This window comes from Mercenaria mercenaria, chromosome 5, assembly GCF_021730395.1.
Source record: "Mercenaria mercenaria strain notata chromosome 5, MADL_Memer_1, whole genome shotgun sequence".
NCBI lineage: Eukaryota > Metazoa > Mollusca > Bivalvia > Venerida > Veneridae > Mercenaria > Mercenaria mercenaria.
In genome coordinates this window covers 23,741,214-23,761,854 of record NC_069365.1, presented here as the reverse complement: position 1 = coordinate 23,761,854, position 20,641 = coordinate 23,741,214, and the positions used below count along the sequence as shown (strand labels likewise).

The 20,641-nt window shown below is 31.6% G+C and overlaps 1 protein-coding gene across 8 annotated transcripts in view; it reads right to left on the bottom strand.

Moving 5' to 3' along the window:
• Positions 1–20,641, bottom strand: part of LOC123556656 (heat shock 70 kDa protein 12A-like) — a 99,821-nt gene that overhangs the window by 48,807 nt on the left and 30,373 nt on the right. For 4 of the 8 annotated variants that reach the window (XM_053542914.1, XM_053542915.1, XM_053542913.1 and 1 more), the window contains one exon: positions 4,478–4,593. The exons of the other annotated variants lie outside the window; for them this stretch is intronic. The gene's annotated coding sequence lies outside the window, so the exon portion shown is untranslated. The remainder of the gene's footprint in view (positions 1–4,477; positions 4,594–20,641) is intronic. 8 annotated transcript variants of the gene reach the window in all.

Here is a 20,641-nt window from a genome sequence, read left to right as displayed (position 1 = left end):
GATTTATTATTTCTTGATTAATAATAAATACCAAATAAATTGTCCAGGAACTATACATTAACAAGTTACTTTTGTCTGGATTACAAATACGGAACTGTTTCACGTTGTACATCAGTATTTCGCAAATCTGGTTCCATTTAACCACAATTAAGATGTTAATATGTAACATAAGACCGCAGGTGGCTGTTTACAGACCTTTTATGTTAAATGAGATGTTTTTGCGGTTTTTCTAGAAGCATTCAAAGATAAGTGTCTTGAAGTAGCAAATGTATATACTAGTATATCTTTTATACTAATGTCAGTATATATGACATCAAACATGTATTTACATTCTAAAATGATCAATGCTGTTTCTCTTCATTACGGATGTTCTAATAGTTAAGAAGGACATTCACGTAGTCCGCCTATCCTATCTAATTTTGTACAACCATAATTATATTGACATACAAAACTTTCCGAAATCCGAATCCGTTAAAAACAATTAATTCAAAATCGTCAGACTTCCTAAATGACTATGTCATTTTGTTTCTTCTGGCATCCTGCAATGATTGTTCCCAAGTTAACACGTGGCTTCCTGTAATAACCACTTTCCTGGTTTAAGAACTGACCTGTAGTATATAAACGACACAAAATGTCAAGTTATAAAAAAAATGTGTGAATATGCAAAGGATCAAGATACCATTTTAAGTCAGGTAAGAAAGTAACGAACTATTTAAAAGGATTATGATTTTTGAAATTAATAAAAACTTTCCAGTTGTCAGTCCGGAAACACTTCGGTAAACGTTAAATACTAGCATTTTAATACTGACAAAAATACGAATTAACGAATTTTATACCGGTATTTATCCCTTTTCGTCCACTTTCTTTTCCGTCCAGATTATTCTTTTTTACTTAATAATATTGTTCAAATGAAATGAAAGTTATTTTCTTGATAATGCTGTAACAAAATTATAACAGCATGAAACAGAAATGTGTTGTATTTTTTAAAATCGAAAGTGTATTTTTGTTCTATAAATAGCGTTATTAGGTACAATTTGATAGACTTTTACCAAAAAGATAACAATAAATTGTGTTACGGTAATAATCATTAGTGTATCAACCTAGAGTATGCTGTACATCACATTCATTGTCAATTTCGTCTCCATATTAAAGTATAAAGCACAACTGGTAAATCTAAACGTGATTACAAGGTTTCCCTATTTTTTATTATCATAGTAAGATAAATTTAACAAACAAATCTTTTTTCGGACAAAATCAACTGAATTTTTGCATATACTTTATTTTTCCAAACATTCGGTGTCAAGCGAATGCATATAAATTTATGTTCAGAAACTCGCTTCTGACACTGGAGGCTGGCTGGTAAACGAAGGTGAAAGAAAATTAGTTTTAATACAATAAAGATATACATTTACACCTAAGATTTAGCACATTTAATACATTTCTTTAATGTCTCCCATTAAGAGCTACACACATTTTTTCTTCAAGTGGGTTGATGCATTACATTTACTTTTTTTTTTTGGAAATTTTACTATCTAGACAAATTCTCGGAAGGTTGCTAATATTTTACTTATATTTTTACAATCGTTAGTTAGATGTGAACTTCTACGATAAGGTATATCAAACCCTGATTTTTACAGGGACATTATTTTAAATGTTTCTTTTAATCTCATCCGACACAAACTTTATCAGCGATTTTACGAATTGCCAAATAAGGCTTTATCCGCATATATGTTATTTTACTCACACAAAAATTTAAATAGGAAAAATAGTAGAAAACTATAACACGTTTGACAACTATGTTTTATCTATTAATATATATCTCTACATATCTGTGATTGTCAACGTTATCATTGTAATAAATTGATTTTACAGATATAATATTCGTACATTGTTACATGCCTTACAACAAACTTCGTACAAAACAAGCGATCAATTTCCTTATTCCGTACTGAACAGAAGTTGTAAGGTTTTAAACACAGCTATACTGAGTAATTAATTGGCGTATTTATCTAAATTGGTCAAAACATCTTTCAGTATGACATATTTTGTTTGTATCCCTTTTTATTTCGATACATACATTGATTACAAATTAAAGTCATATAATATTTGTTTATGTCGTCGCTCCTTTTCAAGGACGTACTAGTTATGGATTATTTTCAGCTAATTGGGTCATAGGCTTATTTTTGTCTCTTATAAAATGTCCACATGGTCATCGAAAAATTATATTCAACAATATAGAAACAAATAGGTCGGGTACTGCGAAAAAAAGTCTCAATATGGTGACAAGTAAAGTTTTCACTGTTATCAGAATATGTTAAAATGCGTGTATACATTATCTCAATTTAGGTTTGATATTTCTTGAGATATTTAAAGGCCTATCGTTAAATTTTATTACAAATGTAAATGCTCGTCTAAAGTCTTTTGCACGGGTTTTCCGTAGGTCTATTTTGTATGTGTTTAGGTATTTCCATGACAGGCAAATAAATAACATTCAACGATTAATAAATATGTAAGTGACCCGTTTAGGTGAATGTCAAGAAAACTTTATATAAGACTTTACAAAACAATATAATCTATAAAACATACATTTTCATCTAAAAACTACCAAACATATTCGAATTTAGTAATAAAATATGATATCTGGTTTACTTCTAGTCTTAGGACATTGTAATGAAAAGGATTCTGTTCGGGTGGTATCATAATTCAGTCTAGCAGTTAGGTGCGTGTCATCCCATGTAGATTTAATAGCACGCTCAAGTTTGGAACAACGTAAGATTGTGCAATAACAATGACAATCATGTTGAATATCTGCATAAGAATATTTGGCTCTTCATTGTAACCTTGCGGCCCTTCACTAGAGGTCTAAAGCCCCAGTCATATTGTCAGGTATTAAGGACTTGGTTTTACTACGTTTTTAAAACATAGAACAACGGCATTACACGTTGAAAAAACGTATTACATACGGTTATATACGAAATACGTATCATATTCGTTCATATACGTAACGATGATTTCTCCTGACATATTTGTTTTGTACTGTTCAAAACTACTTTGGGAATTCGAAATAAGTGGCACATACGTAATAAAACGTTTTGGAACGTACTTAGAACGTAGTGGAAATGTAATAAACATGTACAGACACATGCTAAGTAAAATATTGTTTCCATCTACGTACTACTACGAATTATCTAGGTTTTAATATACGAATTAACTAAGTCTTACTACGTCTTATTCTACTTTTTATTAGATTTTTGTATGTTTTGCTTCACTTGGAATTAGTGCGTATAACTGCGAGTGTTTTAACTTTAGGTTTTCGTTAGGTGGTTTTGTTTGGTATCACTTCGTATTAGTACGTATTACTACGAGTAGCTACGTTACCTAGTAACCGTTAGTAAACACGTAATAAATCGGAGGTAAACGTAGCTAATCGTGACAGACACGTAGTTGACACTGGGCCGCTTTGTTAACCGAACAAGATTGTCACAAGATCTTGAAAGATTTTTGCTTTCATTTCAATCAAACTGATGGTACCAGTGAGATAATATGCAAGTAGATCTACATAATGTTTGTATCAGTTCAAAAATTAATCCGGTTCCACATTCGGCGCTTGAAAAATTATATCAACGCCAATCAGGCCATCTATGATTATAATATTAAGGGCTTCAGAGGATGTACAATAATCAGATCATGAACTTTTTTGTTGAATAAGAAATTCCTTACTTTCTGGTGGCGCTATCTTTCCGAAACATTTGGATTTGAGAAGTTTATTTTGTCTCATTGTCCTACACAAAATAATTAATTTACGTTATTGAATAATACAGTAACCCAGTCAGTGCATTTCTACTACATATTATTTTTTTCTGATGACATTTTGGCATAAGATTTCAAATAAGGAATCATTTCGCGTAGTACATGAGCATTTGGAAATATATCATCTACTGTACAGGTTTCCGTAAAGCTATATCATATCTCACTAATATTTATTGTTGACTGTTTAATACCATTTCAAACCCAGTTAAACAGAGATTTACAATTAATTTCAATATATTTTATCTTGCATTTAAATGAAAATTTCTAATTGGAAAACATAATACCATTTTTATATTTCCATTTAAAGATCAGGGACAGTTTAAATATCAGTCAGAAAATATCACTAATATATAAAGGTTTAGCATAATTTACAACGTCTGTGTTTACCTATATGTTTACAGACACGTATGTTATACGACACAGGTTTTTGCACCTGTTAACCGATACTTCCGTTTACTTTCATTTACATGCAGATTCATTGCCTACGTAAAAGTGTGGTTCCACTAATGAAATTGACACAGTGATTTCTTGAAAAAAGAACTACAATGTACGTTTCAAAACCGAAAGTAAACACAAAATAATGTTAACAATTAAAATGTTTTAACGTAACTACCAAACTATCGACATCAGAATAACAACAGTGTTAATAGCATTTAAATGTCCTTACTTTGATTAATGCTGCAAATTACAATCCATTTTCAAATCATCTCCATAACAAAAACGGAGACACGCCTTGACTGGCATGTCGATATACTTCCGGGTAGAAAACAAGGCCGTTGTACACTGTACGTAAAAATAGATAGATATTCATAAATAGAAATAGTAGAAATTATACTTTACAATTTTAATTGCAACAAGGCATGACATATAAATAGTTTTCTGTCTGACGTTCGTGTCCATCAGTCAAATACAAAACGATAATACCTCTGATATTGACCAAGTCCTGTTCACTTATCAGTCAGAGTATTTGTATATTTACCTCCCTTAACGGTAATTTGTATTTCAACGTGAAATAAAGAATTGTTTCAAAAATGTTTTCCACAACACGTATTATAATTGTTAATGTGAAACCATTTTCTAGGATAATTCAATGGTGTTTTAGCTAACATAGAGTTGCATGTAGTAATTTTAACTGCCCTTTCATTTGTTTTTACACTTGGGCTAGCTACCTGGTGAGATAAAAACCAGAATGAACAGACAATTTGAGATCGAACATTGACACTGTAGAGTCCCTGTTACAAATGTTACAAAGGGTGAATGTATTGGCAAATAAAATATTTTAACGGAATTTCACATTACATATTTTGGCAGATAGTCTCATTGACCAAGTGTTACAAAGACATATTTCGGATTATACTGTCTAATCTAAAAGAAATTATCATAAAATAAGAAAAGTGGAAACTCAACAGATCGCTTAACACACACTTATATCAACACATTTAATAAAGAGAGGTAATGACCCAACTATTTTCAGTGCATTAAGTGAGTCTGTTTGCATAATTTTATTATCGCATTTCGAATATATATACAGGGATATGTATTATTCAAAAGTTCTTGACAATTTTCAAACTGTATTTTGTAAATTTAACGAAATATTAACGCACATCGCATGATATTTATACCACTGTGTTCTCTTATGACAATAACCTCCTCCCTGAAAGTGGCCGTAGGCAAAGCCCGTGATCACGATGGTGAAGCGCAAAATTACGAGATTTCTCTTCATTTGGTGCTTCGCCGTCGTGCTATCGCACTTCGCCTTAATTATTTCATGCAGTTAAATTTCACCAGCATTATTAAATACTTTCTTGATGACAATAATGTTGTAAAAAGTCATGTAAATCAATGTATAAATTATAATGTCCCTACCCTTTATTGCATCCCTAAACTTCACAAAACTCCATATAAAGCTCGATTCATTGCAAATTCAACCTTATGCACTACAAAAAAAAATTCTTTACTTTTGACTTCTTGTCTTACTGCAATAAAAGATCACGTACAGAAGTATTGCTCCAAGGTATATGAGAACTCGGGTGTTGATATGTTTTGGTCCATCAAGATGTAACAAAAAGCTAAAAAAAAGCAGACACTTCAAATGTTCGAGTATAAGTATTTATGACTTTTATACTCTTTATACTGACTTACCACATAATTTTATTAAAGAAAATCTGGTAGCTTTAATTAAGAAATCATTTGCAAGAGAAAACGTTAATTACCTTGCTTGCAATGAAACTAGAGCATTCTTTTCAAACAGTACATTTAAGAGATACAACCTATGGAGTTGTGATCAGGTTTTCGAAGCTCTAGGGTTTCTGCTTGATAATATTTCTATCAAATTTAACAATAAAACTTACAGACAAGCAATCCCGATGGGAACCAACTGCGCCCCACGCATTGCTGATTTAGTCTTATACTGTTATGAACGAGATTTTATGCTTAGTTTATCCACTGGGACACAATTTGAAATCATTGAAGCTTTTAATGGAACCTCAAGGTTTCTTGATATTTTAAATATGAACAACCTATATTTTTTGTCAGAAATGGTGAAACACATTTACCCAAAAGAGTTACAGCCTAAGAAGGCTAATACTTCAGATTTAAAAGGGTCATTTTTGGATTTAAATTTAACAATTGTGAATAATAATCTAGAAATGAAAATATATGATAAAAGGGACGATTTTAATTTTGAAATTATCAACTTCCTCCACCTAGATGGAGATGTCCCTCGAGCAACATCATACGGTGTCCATATTTCACAACTTATTCGTTTTGTAAGTGCTTGCTCAAAGATAGAAGATTTTAATGATAGAAATCTTCATATCACTAAGAAATTATTACAACAGAGTTACCGTTATCATAAGCTACGGAAAGCTTTCAGTAAATTTTACTACAGATCGTCCGAACTGTTAGATAAATACAATTCTAACCTAAAATACTTACAAAACTTGGACTTACACACCCGGAATACTATGGAGTTGTAGTTAATAAAATTCGGAAAAACATAGTCCTTATTTTAATCAGATATTTGTAAAAATCGTTACAGGTTTATCAAAAGAGGATACGGTGCGAAAATCGTGAAGTGAAGTGCATGTTTAGTGATTGACCCCTCTACAGTTAATCGCTACGCTTTCCTATTTGATGGTGCGATGACTAGTGAAGTGTAACACGCCATGATGATTTTCTCCTAAATCCTTCATACAACTGACGGAGGGAGTTGAATTTTGTCTTGCAGCTTTCTTAGTCGTGCCGTTAAAAGTTAGGCTCTTTGTGCTCTGACTTCAGAAGAGTTGTTGAGTATAATTAGTGTGATAATACCTTAGATTTACCTTAATTTTGTGTTTACTTACTTAATCTGGTATTTTTTCGCTAATGTTACAGCCTTTCTCAGCGGGGATTTTATTTACATTGTGTTGTCTAACATGTCTAAAATAGGGTAAGCGCGAGGTTGGCATGCCCTAAAAACGTTTAAACCTCTTTTCCCTTAAACAGGTCACTGGCCGTTCCAAGGCGGTGCCCCTATTTTCAACTGGTTTTCTGTCTCGTCTTGTATTTTCTGCGTATATTGTCTTGTTTGTTTTCGTGACAAACGAAGGGTATTTAATACGACATGAAAAGTCAAGTTGATTTAGTTTTGAAATATAAAGTATGTAAGATGTAATTTCTAATAGTTCCTGCTTCCCTTTTCATTCATAATATTTCGCCAAGAAGGTACTTTAAAATGTCAAATCGTATGAAATTATATGGGTAATTTAAATATAAAGAAGGAAGTAACTCAGATTATATACAATTTTGAAGTAACATTATCAGCATATCTCAAAGGTACGGATTTAGTATTGTGGTTTACGTGCATATCAACATATTTACCTTTTTCAAAAAAAAATCCGGCTTCAATTCAGTATCATCAGTGATTTTCTTTTCCGTCGTCAGCATTCTCTTTTGATCGAGACTGTTGATTGATAATTTATAACTGGTTTTTTTTCTTCTTAATGCTATACAAACATAGTCATATACATACTTGAAGAATAGAATATATTTGAAAAAAAAAGTTAAATTGAAAATAAGCATTAACTTTGAAACAACACAATGACAGTTATCTTAATATTGTGAATGTTTTTATCGTTCATTATCAATGTGTTCAACTTTGTTTTGACGATAAAGTTAAAAAATATATTTAGACAATATGAGGATGTTGTTTAATGTTGATTTAATGAAATAAAGCTACACATTAACGGCACCGTATTTCATTAATAAATTAGCTTCTTTGGTGTTGTTTAAGAAAATACACCAAATCGCTTTATTCATGTATTTATGTATCGAAACTTTCATTCATATTTATTTAACGCTTGATGAAATTATTTGTCCTCTCAAGGTGTCAACAATTGGCCTTTTCATGAACCAGGAACATAATTATTTCACCAATAAATCGAGTGGTGACCTGGTTTTATTTATGTTACACAGATTCAAAAATAATTCAGTTTCAATATCAATAGTTTTGTTTTATAGTTTATTTAAACTTAACTTAAAATTATTATATATATTACACATACAAATGTGTAATTATAATGCATTCTAGCCAGTACGTTGTCAGATAAAACATACTAAATCAACTAAATTAATATTCTAACAAATTATAAAGAATGCTGACAAAAATAACGAAAACAAAAGACATTTCATTACGGAAATACAGGAATACAGGACTTTTGAAGCAAGGAGTCCATTCTTATGTTTACGTATAACAGAATTCCGCTTACAGTGGTGCTAGTGGGTGCGACGGGTGTTTGCCTTTTACATTACCTTCAATAGAGTCTGCCATTACTTTATTTAGGTGCAATTTTTGCTTCCAGATAAGGCTTAAAAAATTCTTTGTTTCCGGTAACATGCTCAAAAAATTAGGGTAGGTAGGTCGGAAAAGAATTTTTTTTTGGAATATATTTTATTAAGGGAGACTTTTCGGAAATTATTTTTGTGTCAAAAAATGAATACAAATAAGAGGGTTATGCCTTTAGAGCATCAGGAAGTTGATTTCTAATATTAGCGACCATGTTTAAAGCAAAACAAGTGCAGTTTGGCAACTTTTTGTCAAAACGTTGAAAAAATTATTATCAAAGGCCATAAAAACATTTAGGGTTGGGCCAAAATTTTAGGGAAGGTCGGGATACCGGAAACAAACATTTTTTTACGCCTAACCTTTCTCTATATTGCATACACCAGAAACAGATCCGTTAGCTTAATTACACGTCTTACATAAAAATGAATTACCGTTAAATAGCACACAGTAAATCTTGCAAATTTCAAATTCGAAATAATTGTGCATCTGAATTAATCTGCACTAAGACAATATTTCAGTCAGAACAAACCATCAACAGTGGTTCCTATTTCCAAGAATACACTATGAATATATCTTAGAGTGCTTCAAAATGACTTTTTAGCTTTTCTATTTACTGATTAATCCATCTGAACACGAGTAAATAAAACTTCTTGAAACAGTTCTGAAGTGGAATGGGAGTTAGTCAGAACTAGACGAAGAAATAATATGACTAACTGAATACTTTCCTAGACGAATATTTCAATAACGTCATATTATATTTTTATATCATAATAGTTCTGCACGTTCGAATATTTTTTTCCTACAAAGTAGACTTTCAATAAAACTCGATTCATCAAAACTTCAAATAATTAGGCAAATATAAAGGTGCGTTCTTTTGCTGGAATTTTGCTAGAGTCAATGGGAAAATCACAATTTTAATAATATTTTCGCGAATAAACGTTTCTCTACATTGAAACTACTAATAAACAGAGGACAAAGACATCTGCAGTGAACAGTGTTCGAAAGAAAGTGAACGAATCTCTCCGCAATATGTGGTATATCTTTGCACGAAGGTGGGTGCGTTTTATGCTAAAAAAGGATCTTCTTAATGATTTAATTAATAGGTGTGGTGCATTGTATTGCTTAAGGTAGATGTCCCGTGAACAAGTTTATGGACAACGCTTAACATAATATTTTCAAACTGTTTTTAGAACCTTGTCCCTGTAAAACATTCAAGTAATATATAAGAATGATTAAAGTTTTTGATAATACTTAGATAGGATGCATGATTTCCTGTATATGAAACTTCTAATTTTGCACGTCTTTTCGTAACTCAATTTTTGTGAATTTAAATATTTCCGTGACCACGAACTTGTAAACAGCGACTCAATAATCTGTAACCTGTTTTACTGAGGTCAAAGGAAAATGTATGTTGTACTTAATACAAAATAATATTATTTATATACCAATACCAAAAAATTTATTACGTAAAACATTTTTACAATGTTTATAGTAACAAAGAGAAAAGAGAGAAAACATGGAAATACATAAAACTATAAGAACCATTGTCTGAAGAAAACTATAAGAACCATTTTCTGAAGGGTCATTACAAGTTCAGTAAAAACGGTTGCAAATATAGATTCTCTATATAAATATTTTGACAGATTCTAAATATAACATACAAGTTAACAAGCAGAGAAAATACATTCTGTAGCTTATTCTTATTCAGTAACCCTAATTCTATTTGCGAAATAGATAAATTTTGACAAGTTATTTATTACTAATTTGGAAGAAGAATTCATGAGTAGCACAAACTTATTCAGATTCGGCCAATGGCAAAAATATGGCTTACAGTACCTTTTCCTTAAATCTCGGTATTTGGGACAAACAAGTAGAAAATGAAATTCCGATTCGATTTTATTCATAGTACATGATTTGCAGAGCCGTTGTTCTCGAGGTATATTGTTGTATCTTCCTGTTTTGATAAGTAACTGATGGGCAGATACCCGAAATTTAGAGAGAGCTAATAAATATTTCCGGTTATGTATGCTTTCCAGATATTTCTCGCGCTCAAAAGGTATGCTTGAAAAGACAATATGAATGTAAACGCGGTGAATTATTTATGTCAAAGTACCACGACTGATAATAATTATCAAATATTCTTTGTTTGATCAGCATCAAAGTATTTGTATCAATCAATTGATCCCTCCATAGGTACGCAAAGCCGTGTTCTTCCAGTATATTTTTAACATGGAATGCCCAATTTTTCCCCCGTATGTTAAATTATTTTCGGCATCATTTCTCAAAAGAGTGTAAACTTTAAACGTCAGAGAAGAATACAATTTTCTCCAGTATTTCAGGATATTTATTTTACGAAATAAATGTAGCGGTACTCTACCCAATTCCCCATACAGGGCGGATAAATTTGTTGATTTCCTAACACCTAATATACGTCGAAGAATTCCACATGAATCATTTCAATGTTTGCGGTATGCACTCCCCAGATTTCTGAGCAAAAGTTTAGGACGGAACCGACTAATATATCAAATAACTGGATTTTTCTAGATAATGGTAATTCAATCTGTTGAAATATAGAAAACATGTTGTGCAATGAAAAAGAGGCATGTTGCGCTATTTGTTTTTGTGTGCGTAGCCAGTTTCCGTTTTTATATAAACTGATACCCAAGTATTTAAACGAGCTTACGTTCTCTAGTTTTGTACCGTAAATGTACATGTCAATTAATGTGGGTCGACCATTTTCAAAAATCATAACCTTGGTTTTATTTACATTAATTTTTAAACCCCAGGTTTCACAATAAGTCTCTACGTCTTTGAACATTGACTGTAGAGATTCAGGCGAACGTGCAAATAAGACCATCATCTGCATACAATATAAGGAAAAGTTTCAAGTCATCAATGGATATAATATCATCGAAATCCGAATTGATATTTTGAATAATATCATTCACGAAAAACATGAACAGTAAAGGAGAACTCGGGTCTCCCTGCTTCAATCCAGTTTCAGAATTGAAAAAGTTCGAAACGTTTGATTTATACCTTACACATGATTTAACTGTATTATACATAGCACGCAGTGCTTTTACAAATTTTCCACTGACATTTTCTCTTATTACATGCCATAAATGGTGTCTATGCCATAAATGGTGTCTATCAATGGAATCAAAGCACTGTTGGTAATCAATGAATGCACAGTATACCCTTTGTTTTTCACTTAGTGTTTTGGAAATAATTGCTTGAAGAATAAAAATACAATCACTTATACATTTACCTTTCTGGAAACCAAACTGATTTTTTGAAAGTTTGTCGTGCATTTTTGACCATTTGTCCAACCTATTTAATAATAGTTGTGAATATATTTTAGCTAGTATATTTATCAAAATTACACCTCGGTAATTACTTGCCAAATTTGGGTCCCCTTTCTTGTATATTGGTGCAATAATACCTTGGCCCCACGAGACTGGGTATTCGTTACTGGTAAATATTCTGTTAAACAAGTTGCTCAAAAATGGCGATAATATATCAAAAGCGGACTAAAAGATTTCTGCTGGAATGTTATCGACGCCTGGGCTTTTATTATTATTTTGCGAAAAGACAGCCTCCCGAATTACTCATTCGGAAATTTCAATGTCCAATTCCTCATTATATAAGTCAGAATTTTCCCCAATTTCTTGGTCATTATCATTCGAGGGTGTACCGCCGAACATATCCTTGAAATGGGTAAACAGTTCTTCAATTGTCAATGAATCTGCAAAATTTGTTTTCTTTTTATATGTCTTTTCAATATTTTCCCAAAATTTCCGGGGTTGTGAGGATGCTAAATTGTTTATTCTTAATCCTTCTTTTACCCGGTAAGCATGTCTGGACTTCTGTTTTATTTTATTATAATATGTCCGTACTCTTACAAAATTTTAACGATTTTCATCATTTTTATCCCTATTATACCGGTTTCGATGCATTTTAAACGATCGCTTTGCATTATAGCAGCTGTCATCAAACCACGGCTTACTGGTTTGTTTACTTTTATTATTTCTATTACTACGCTGGGATGTTCCGAAAATGGCATGCGCATTTGTGAAAATAAATTGTGTAAAATAAATGTACATTTGTAAATAGAAACGAAAATGATGCTGTTATGTGGCATTCAGAGTCAAGCGTTGTGATTACGCATTTTTGCCAGGGCTTGATGTATTTTATTCAGAATATTTAGCAAATTCGTTTTATTCAAATAATACGTCAGAATTACATTTTAAATGTTTTTAGAAATTAGTTCTAAAGTACACCGATCCAACATGTACTGGTGATATCATAATATTATGTTTAAGGTGCAGCCACACCTTATAGACTTCAAGTACCACATGCATGGGGATATTAACATATTCTTAAAATAACTATTCTCACTAATCTAATTTTAAGATTTTTTATATCTAGATAACATCAAGTGGTGACAAATCAAACACTTTATTCAGAAGATTTTTATGTGTGTTTTTATCCAGATTATATATAGTTTCTGTTAAGAGAAAAATATTTTCCAAAAGTATACTAATCCTTTACCTGAATGTGGCAGGGGAACACACCTATAAATATATCATTAGTCTCTTCGGTCTACGAAATCGAAACAAGCAATGAACTACTAAAATTATGTCAGGTCAAGGCAAACAAATAACAGAACGATCTCTAGATACATATTTAGGTGGGAGTTTATCTGTGTTTCTTTTTTCTTCTTTTTTCTTCTTTTTTGACAGAAAAAAAAGATCTACATGCATATGCTTTGTTCAGACTGGACGTTCAGGCTTGACGTTAGTGCTCTTTGATTTCGGAAATAGCATTCATAGTAATCTTAAGTCCAGTGGATTTTCTGTAGGTCATAACCTAATTATAGACTTTTTCACGAAACAGGAACTTAATGATTTCACCATTACCTCGGCCAGTGACCAGAGTTTATTTTTTGTAAGCTGCCATATCCAAAAATAGCCCCTTGTTCAGGTAATTAATGATAATGATTGTTTTGTATCGTATAATTTTAGTAACAATGTTGTCGAGGAAACGTCACTGTATGCCATGCTGATAAATTATATTAATAAATTCAATAAATTGGAAAGCTCTTTGCATGACATTTAATCTATTTGGATGCAAAATGACACACAGCAGACGACAATCATAAGTAGAAAGAAACATACAGATGATCAGATATACAGTTAGCAAATAGCAAATAAACACTTCCATGTTGAGCAGTATAATATGAGATAATTATTTCGCTTCTACATATTGAAATGTATTTATTGCAAATTTTTGTGCTACATTTTAGGAATACTGCTATAGCTATCTCGAAATCAGTAAAATACAAAGGGTTGCTCATTATATACGACTAGATGCTCGCAAGTTATATGTAAAGGGTCACCTTTATAAATGAATATAGCATCATAAAATGATAGTAAAATTCTTGTAAGTTTTATATAAAACGTCCATGGTAACAGGGAAAGATATTGACGGACTTTTATATAGTTGTTAACTTCAGAATTCCGTTAACTGAACACGATCTGATACGCTGCGGTATAAAGTCAGTTAAATCGTTATTTCCTAGTCAAACTTAGCATTAATTAATCAGAAGATGTTCTAGAAAACTTTGAATTGAGGATTTCGGTTTCTTATAAAATCTTTCATATATTTCTCTTTTCTGATCGAAATGTTTGTCTACAGACTCCTGTAGCTGCATTTGTTGACGTTATGACCTAAAGATTAAGGATAAAAATCAAATAAATGGAGCAGGAACTAAATTCCATTCAAACATCAGTACCTTAGCCGGTGACATTTTCTACTAAATGCTACTTTCGTCAATCCAATGTACTGAATTACAAATACGGATCTCTTTCGTCAGCATTAAGCAAAAAAAAAACACGTTTCAGTGTAACCACAATTCAGATGTTATGTAACATTTGATCACAGTTGACTGTATAAAATCATTTATATTAAATGAAATGCGGGTTCTTCTTGAAACATTCAAAGATTGGCATCTTGAAGTATCAAGTGTAACTATATACATGTACTTATGTCAGTATTTGAGACATCATACATGTGTTTTATTTCAAAATGATCAGTGTTATTTCTCCTTATCACGAATTTTCGAAAATTTAAGAATGACATTCATCCTAACTATCCCTACTAATCTTGTACAACCATAATGATATTGACATATAAAACTTTCCGCACACGTGCCGTTTTCAAGGATTCCGTTAAAAATGATTAATATAAAACAACCATTGGTTCAGGCGATGACTACGTCATTTAGTTGCTTTGGCATCCTGCATCGATTTTCCCAAAAGTACACAAAAACTTTATACAAGTTAACACGCGGCTTCCTGTAATACCTACTTTCCTGGTTTAACTGACCTATATGTATATAAACGACATAACATGTCAAGTTATAAAGGTTGAAAGGATTAAGTTACCATTTTGAATCAGGTAAGAAATTAATTGACAAATTGAAATATTTATATTACAACAATATTGACCCTATTTTGTCTACTTTCGTATTTGTTACTTAAAATGTTGTTCAAATGAAATACAGATGATAATTTATCAGGTATTTTCTTAGTTTAGTTTAATTCAATTTAATCATATTTTATTGTATATATATACATATTCAATACTTACACATACAACAAGCATACATAAATACATCGATGTAAATAAAAAAAAAAGTTGGGCTAGAAGTTATAACAACATTCATAAGGATCTTGTTATTGTTTATAAATTATGCAGGCGACTTTACGAATCGCCAAATCACGCCATGTACCCGGATAATCTTAACTCTGTTCAGCGACCCTAACTCAGTGCCAACATGGCGGATGTAAAGCCGATACAACTTGGTTTTCTGTGTAATTACGATGTATAAAGGAGTGTTTCTGTTGTTATATCTATCTCCATTGATCAAGTGTATATTTATTTCAAAATGTAACATGTTAGATATATCAACCTTTGTGTATTCAGGTGGAAAAACGACGAACAAGACAACTTTTTCAATGAAAACTTTTACAAAAAATCTTTAAAAATACTTCTATGCTTTTGATGCCTCGACTAAGGCCAAAAAATTTGAAAGTCGTAACCCAGAAATTAGGCAAAGGTTGAGCTATACCATGATGTTATACTATCATTCAGGAAACTTTTAAGGGTGGATGTCGGTCTGAGCGACATGTCAGTAAAATTTAATGACGATTTTAAAAACGTTGGTGTCTAATAAATACGATTTAGCATTGCATAGGGATATCGCCGATTTGGATGGTAAAAGAGATATTTATGCGACATTTCCTATAACAAATCTTATCTTTTAATGTCTGAAATAATCAATAATTTACTTTTGTTGTCAAAGAATGCTACGATATGTATTATATACTGAATAAAATGTAAAAAGTAGGGGTTGATGTACCCCACCCACCACATTAGTACATATATTTATGCGGGAAATCTTTAGAACTTTTAATCCTTTATAAAGGAACAGAATCCTAATGTTTACAGTAATGAAAACGAAATGAATGAATAACTAACTAAAATTTCAGACACCTTTACACTTTATTATCAGTTGGCTAAACCTATGGTTTATGTTTTATTTCTGGGCGAATTGCATACTGACAGACCTATTCTTTGCTAGTGCAATAAAAATGATGAAAGTATTGCAAAAACTAAAACGACCGCAAACGTTTTATGGAAGTTCCCTATGGAGAACATCAAAAATGGAAGCAGATCCAGCAATATAAGTCTTTATTCAAGATGACAGCTATTTCAAATTAATCCAAAATTATTATACATATGAGTTAAATGCAACAAAAGTTTTTATATTTTGATGACTTTAGTTCTCTTCTAGCTTAGGTCTTCTTAGTAGTCATTTTGTACGTAGTTATTAAATCACCCAAACTTTATGTTTGTTAAACTACCAACAAATTAGGTTATTTAGTTACGCAGACTATACAAATTTTAGACGGCCACCACTTTCCAAATTTCCAAATAACTGCTTTAAATTTGATCACACATGCACATATGAAAGAGCGTAGCTCTTTAAAAGTCAAAACTATAACACGAATCACTTGATATTGATTGAAACATGTTACAGAGGATTTTACCGCTCACAAAATGACCACCTAAAATCGGCTACATGTACAAATATTGATGAGCTACTACTGATATTCAGTATTATAAAACAAACCAAATAAATTTCCAAGGATTGAAGTTTGGTTATCCAGATCAATCTCATAAAGATACTGTCCTGTCATTTTCAAACTGGTCGCCAAAAGTAAGTTTGCAAACATACATATGGATAAGATTAAAGTAATCATTGCTGTAATAGAAGTTAAAATAATTTCAATTGAAAACTACGTTACCAATATGAACTACTTCTATTGTTTTAATCAAGATGGCGCCATTTTCAAAATGCGTACCATAAAAGACATAACAGTAATATGATTTAAATACTGCTTTTATTTCTTTTAAATCTAAACATGTTACTCTCAATTTTCATTCAAAGGATTTTGAATGTAGTTAAAATGTAATATTAATTTGTATCAGAATGGCTGCCTGATAGATGTTACATATACAGTGTATCCTAGTGGAATAATGAGAAATGGAGAATGGAACATATCATGAAATTGTCACTTTCTTCTGAGGTAGTGAAAAAGATCATTGTACAAACACTTATGTCCTTTTAAACATTTTAAAGGATTTATAATGTTCAATTGAAAACTACGTTACCAATATGAACTACTTTTATTGTTATAATCAGGATGGCACCATTTTCAAAATGCGTACCATAAAAGACATAATAGTAATATGATTTAAATACTGCTTTTATTTCTTTTAAAACTAAACATGTTACTCTCAATTTTCATTCAAAGGATTTTGAATGTAGCTAAAATGTAATATTAATTTGTATCAGAATGGCTGACTGATAGATGTTACATATACAGTGTATCCTAGAAATGAGCATATACAGTTCTAACCTATCAAAGCAATTTAAGATGCATATATTTTGATGTACCTTTAGGTTGTGCTTGAAAGTTTTATCTGTTTTGTTTGAAATAGAAATAGTCAGATATATCATACATCATTCAACAAAATCCTTTCAATGCGTATTCCTCTGAAATAATGCCAAACTGTTATGAATATATCTGTAGTCATGCATTTGCTTGACATAATGAACAGGTAGTTCAGAGCTTCGCAGCTATAAATTGAGCAAGTCCTGGAATCAAAAAGTCGTGTATCGTATCTGTTTTTTTTATTTGGTTGTATGAGCAATAATTATTGGTATTGTTGTAATTAACATTTAAAGTAACGTATGTTTAAATCCCTTTTAGGATGTAGCTTAATGATTTCACTACGGAATAAAGCACTTAACTAAAAAGAGTTTTTACAGATATGTCATGAAGATATCAAATTACCACTGGCGTTTTCCAAGCAAATAGTACAGACTCTGTAAGTATGTACATATGCATTTATACGTGTATGATGAACTTATTCTGATACTGATACCGAAAAGTGACTTCCACGCAACCTCTCATATCAAAATTTAGAGTATATTTCTGTCATATGGTGTACATAGGTGTTATAATGTGTCCTCTTGTGTAGTTCTGAAACATACGTTCCGAAATTAGATTAAGGTAGTTACTAGACTTAATGGTTGAAACACAGTTACATACCAAAGTAATCTAAACGTAACAGTTGAAATACACCAATTTTAAACGAACTAGTTTCTTTGTATTTGTTAAAAGTTTTGAAAATAGCATATTGAATTTTAGTAAGAACGTCGAACTGACAATAATGATACCACAATCAGGATATGAACAAGGAGTCTTATCTATGTTTCCGTTAAGGGAATGTAATATGAATTCGTAGTTCAGTAATTTCCGTCCCATATTTTAAGTGATATTTGAAAATCATCATGGTCAGAAACAGAACTATTTTAAAAAGCATGTTTTACAAAAAGTGTCATTTGTTTCACTACATGTACCCATGTTGTACTGTATATGTATGATGCTGCATAAGTTCAAAATGTGCCGTGTTTATTTACTTCAGGAATTATATCAGCAACTTTGAACACATAATGCATATAAACCGATAATTTCAGTGATGAATACAATCTTACCTTCTGTGAATATCAAAACAACGCATTAAAATATAAAATCCTCTGTCTTGAAACCGCCTAAGTCCATCGAAACCCCAAAACTATAATCGCTTTAATGTTACTTAATGTAGCTTTAATATAACTTTATGTTTGTGTAATCTGGTAACGTAGTTTCATAATATATTATTCATTTCATCTTTGTAATGCTGTAAAAAACTGATGAGTTGGTGCTTTGCGATGCCAGTAAGCATGATATGTATTAGCCTAGAATAATTATATACGAAATATAAAATTGAATAGGTGACCTTTAAAACCTAGGTAGGAGAGGTGGTCTAGTGGATAAGGTGCCGGCCGCTCAATCCAGTGGTTCTGGTTTCGAGCCTCACTAGGATCACGACCATGACCTCTCATATGGCACCAGTATTGGTTTCTCCAGGAAGCGGACTCAAAGAGTGGTTTCAAAAGGCTTGAAGCTTTCATTACAATCGAGCTATAACAAATAAGTATAAACTAAAACCTAGGTAACGTACATTTGATTCTTAGATACCCTCACGTTCTGTATTTATTTTGAATGAAAGACAAAAATATTCAGACTGCGTACAAACTGTAACCAAGTCTATTGTTAATTATCAATATGCTATCTTTTGAAGCAGAATCCATAAAATGCTATTAAATCTGTGCTATCTTTACAGTGATGCTGAAAGAGGCACCGTTGTTTTACTGTTGTTTGTCGACATCCTATAATTGAGAATAGTTACAGGGTTAAGTCCAACAAAATTATAACGGTCATGTGTGCATAGTTTATTTTAATTAAAAGCATACAAATGCAATTGCTGGAGTATCTTCAATGTTGCTAATTCTTCAAGGTGGAAAATTTGAGTGGCGGCTGTTACGTATGTTACACTTTAAAGTATCTTTATCAAATAAAGATTAAAATTATACATGTAAGCTTACTTTGACATCTAAAATAGAAGAAAATTATTGGTACCCAAAACCTTTCTGAATGAAACACAAATAGGCTTGATTTATTGAGAAACAGCATGTGATTTATATGTATTACATTTGCATGCACGTTGTCTATAACCTAAAGTGATTGCAATAATTCACATTTTCTCATGAAAATATATAAAATTGTGAATCTTAACACAATTATTTGATGATGTCTTATTAAAAAATATAGTAATTTTGATAATTTTATGGGTTATCTAAAATGGCAAAAATGTAGCTCGGGTGGGTGGGGTATTTTGACCCCTAAATTTTGGTAGAAATCGTCAAAATCTGGAAAATTTTGTTACAGTGAAGCTTTAATTGATTTAGAACAGTTACATAGCAAAACTCTAATATCTGAAAGTCAGTATTGAAACAATTTGTTAAGAATTCGTGTGTAGCCAACAATACTTTCAAAGAGAGAGAATTCCGCATTTTTCATACACAAGGTTTACTAAAATGTGTATAATTTTTATTTGACATACGGTAGAAAGCGACATCCGGTCTTAAACAATCCCGGAATGAATGTATTAATGGCTGAAGTGGATGAACCTTTGCCTAATTTCTGGGTTACGAAATCGAAAAACTAGAGGACTTTCAGAAACTGGCCCACAGACCAATTTTGTTGTTTGAAAGCAAAGATATACTGCTTTATATGCCCCTTTACACTATGTTGTTAACCCACTACATGTTGACACAATACATGTTCAGATGTACTGACAGCGAGAAAAGGAATAAAACCCTAACTTTGATTTGATAAAAACCGAACTCAGTTTACATGAGGATGGATAAAAACCTAACTTACACAAAATTGTGTGACGGATAAACACCTAACTGACTAGTATTCTATAGAAATGAATGAGTTGACATGTACATGGTCTGATTATTGTAAACATTACTTTATAAGCGGT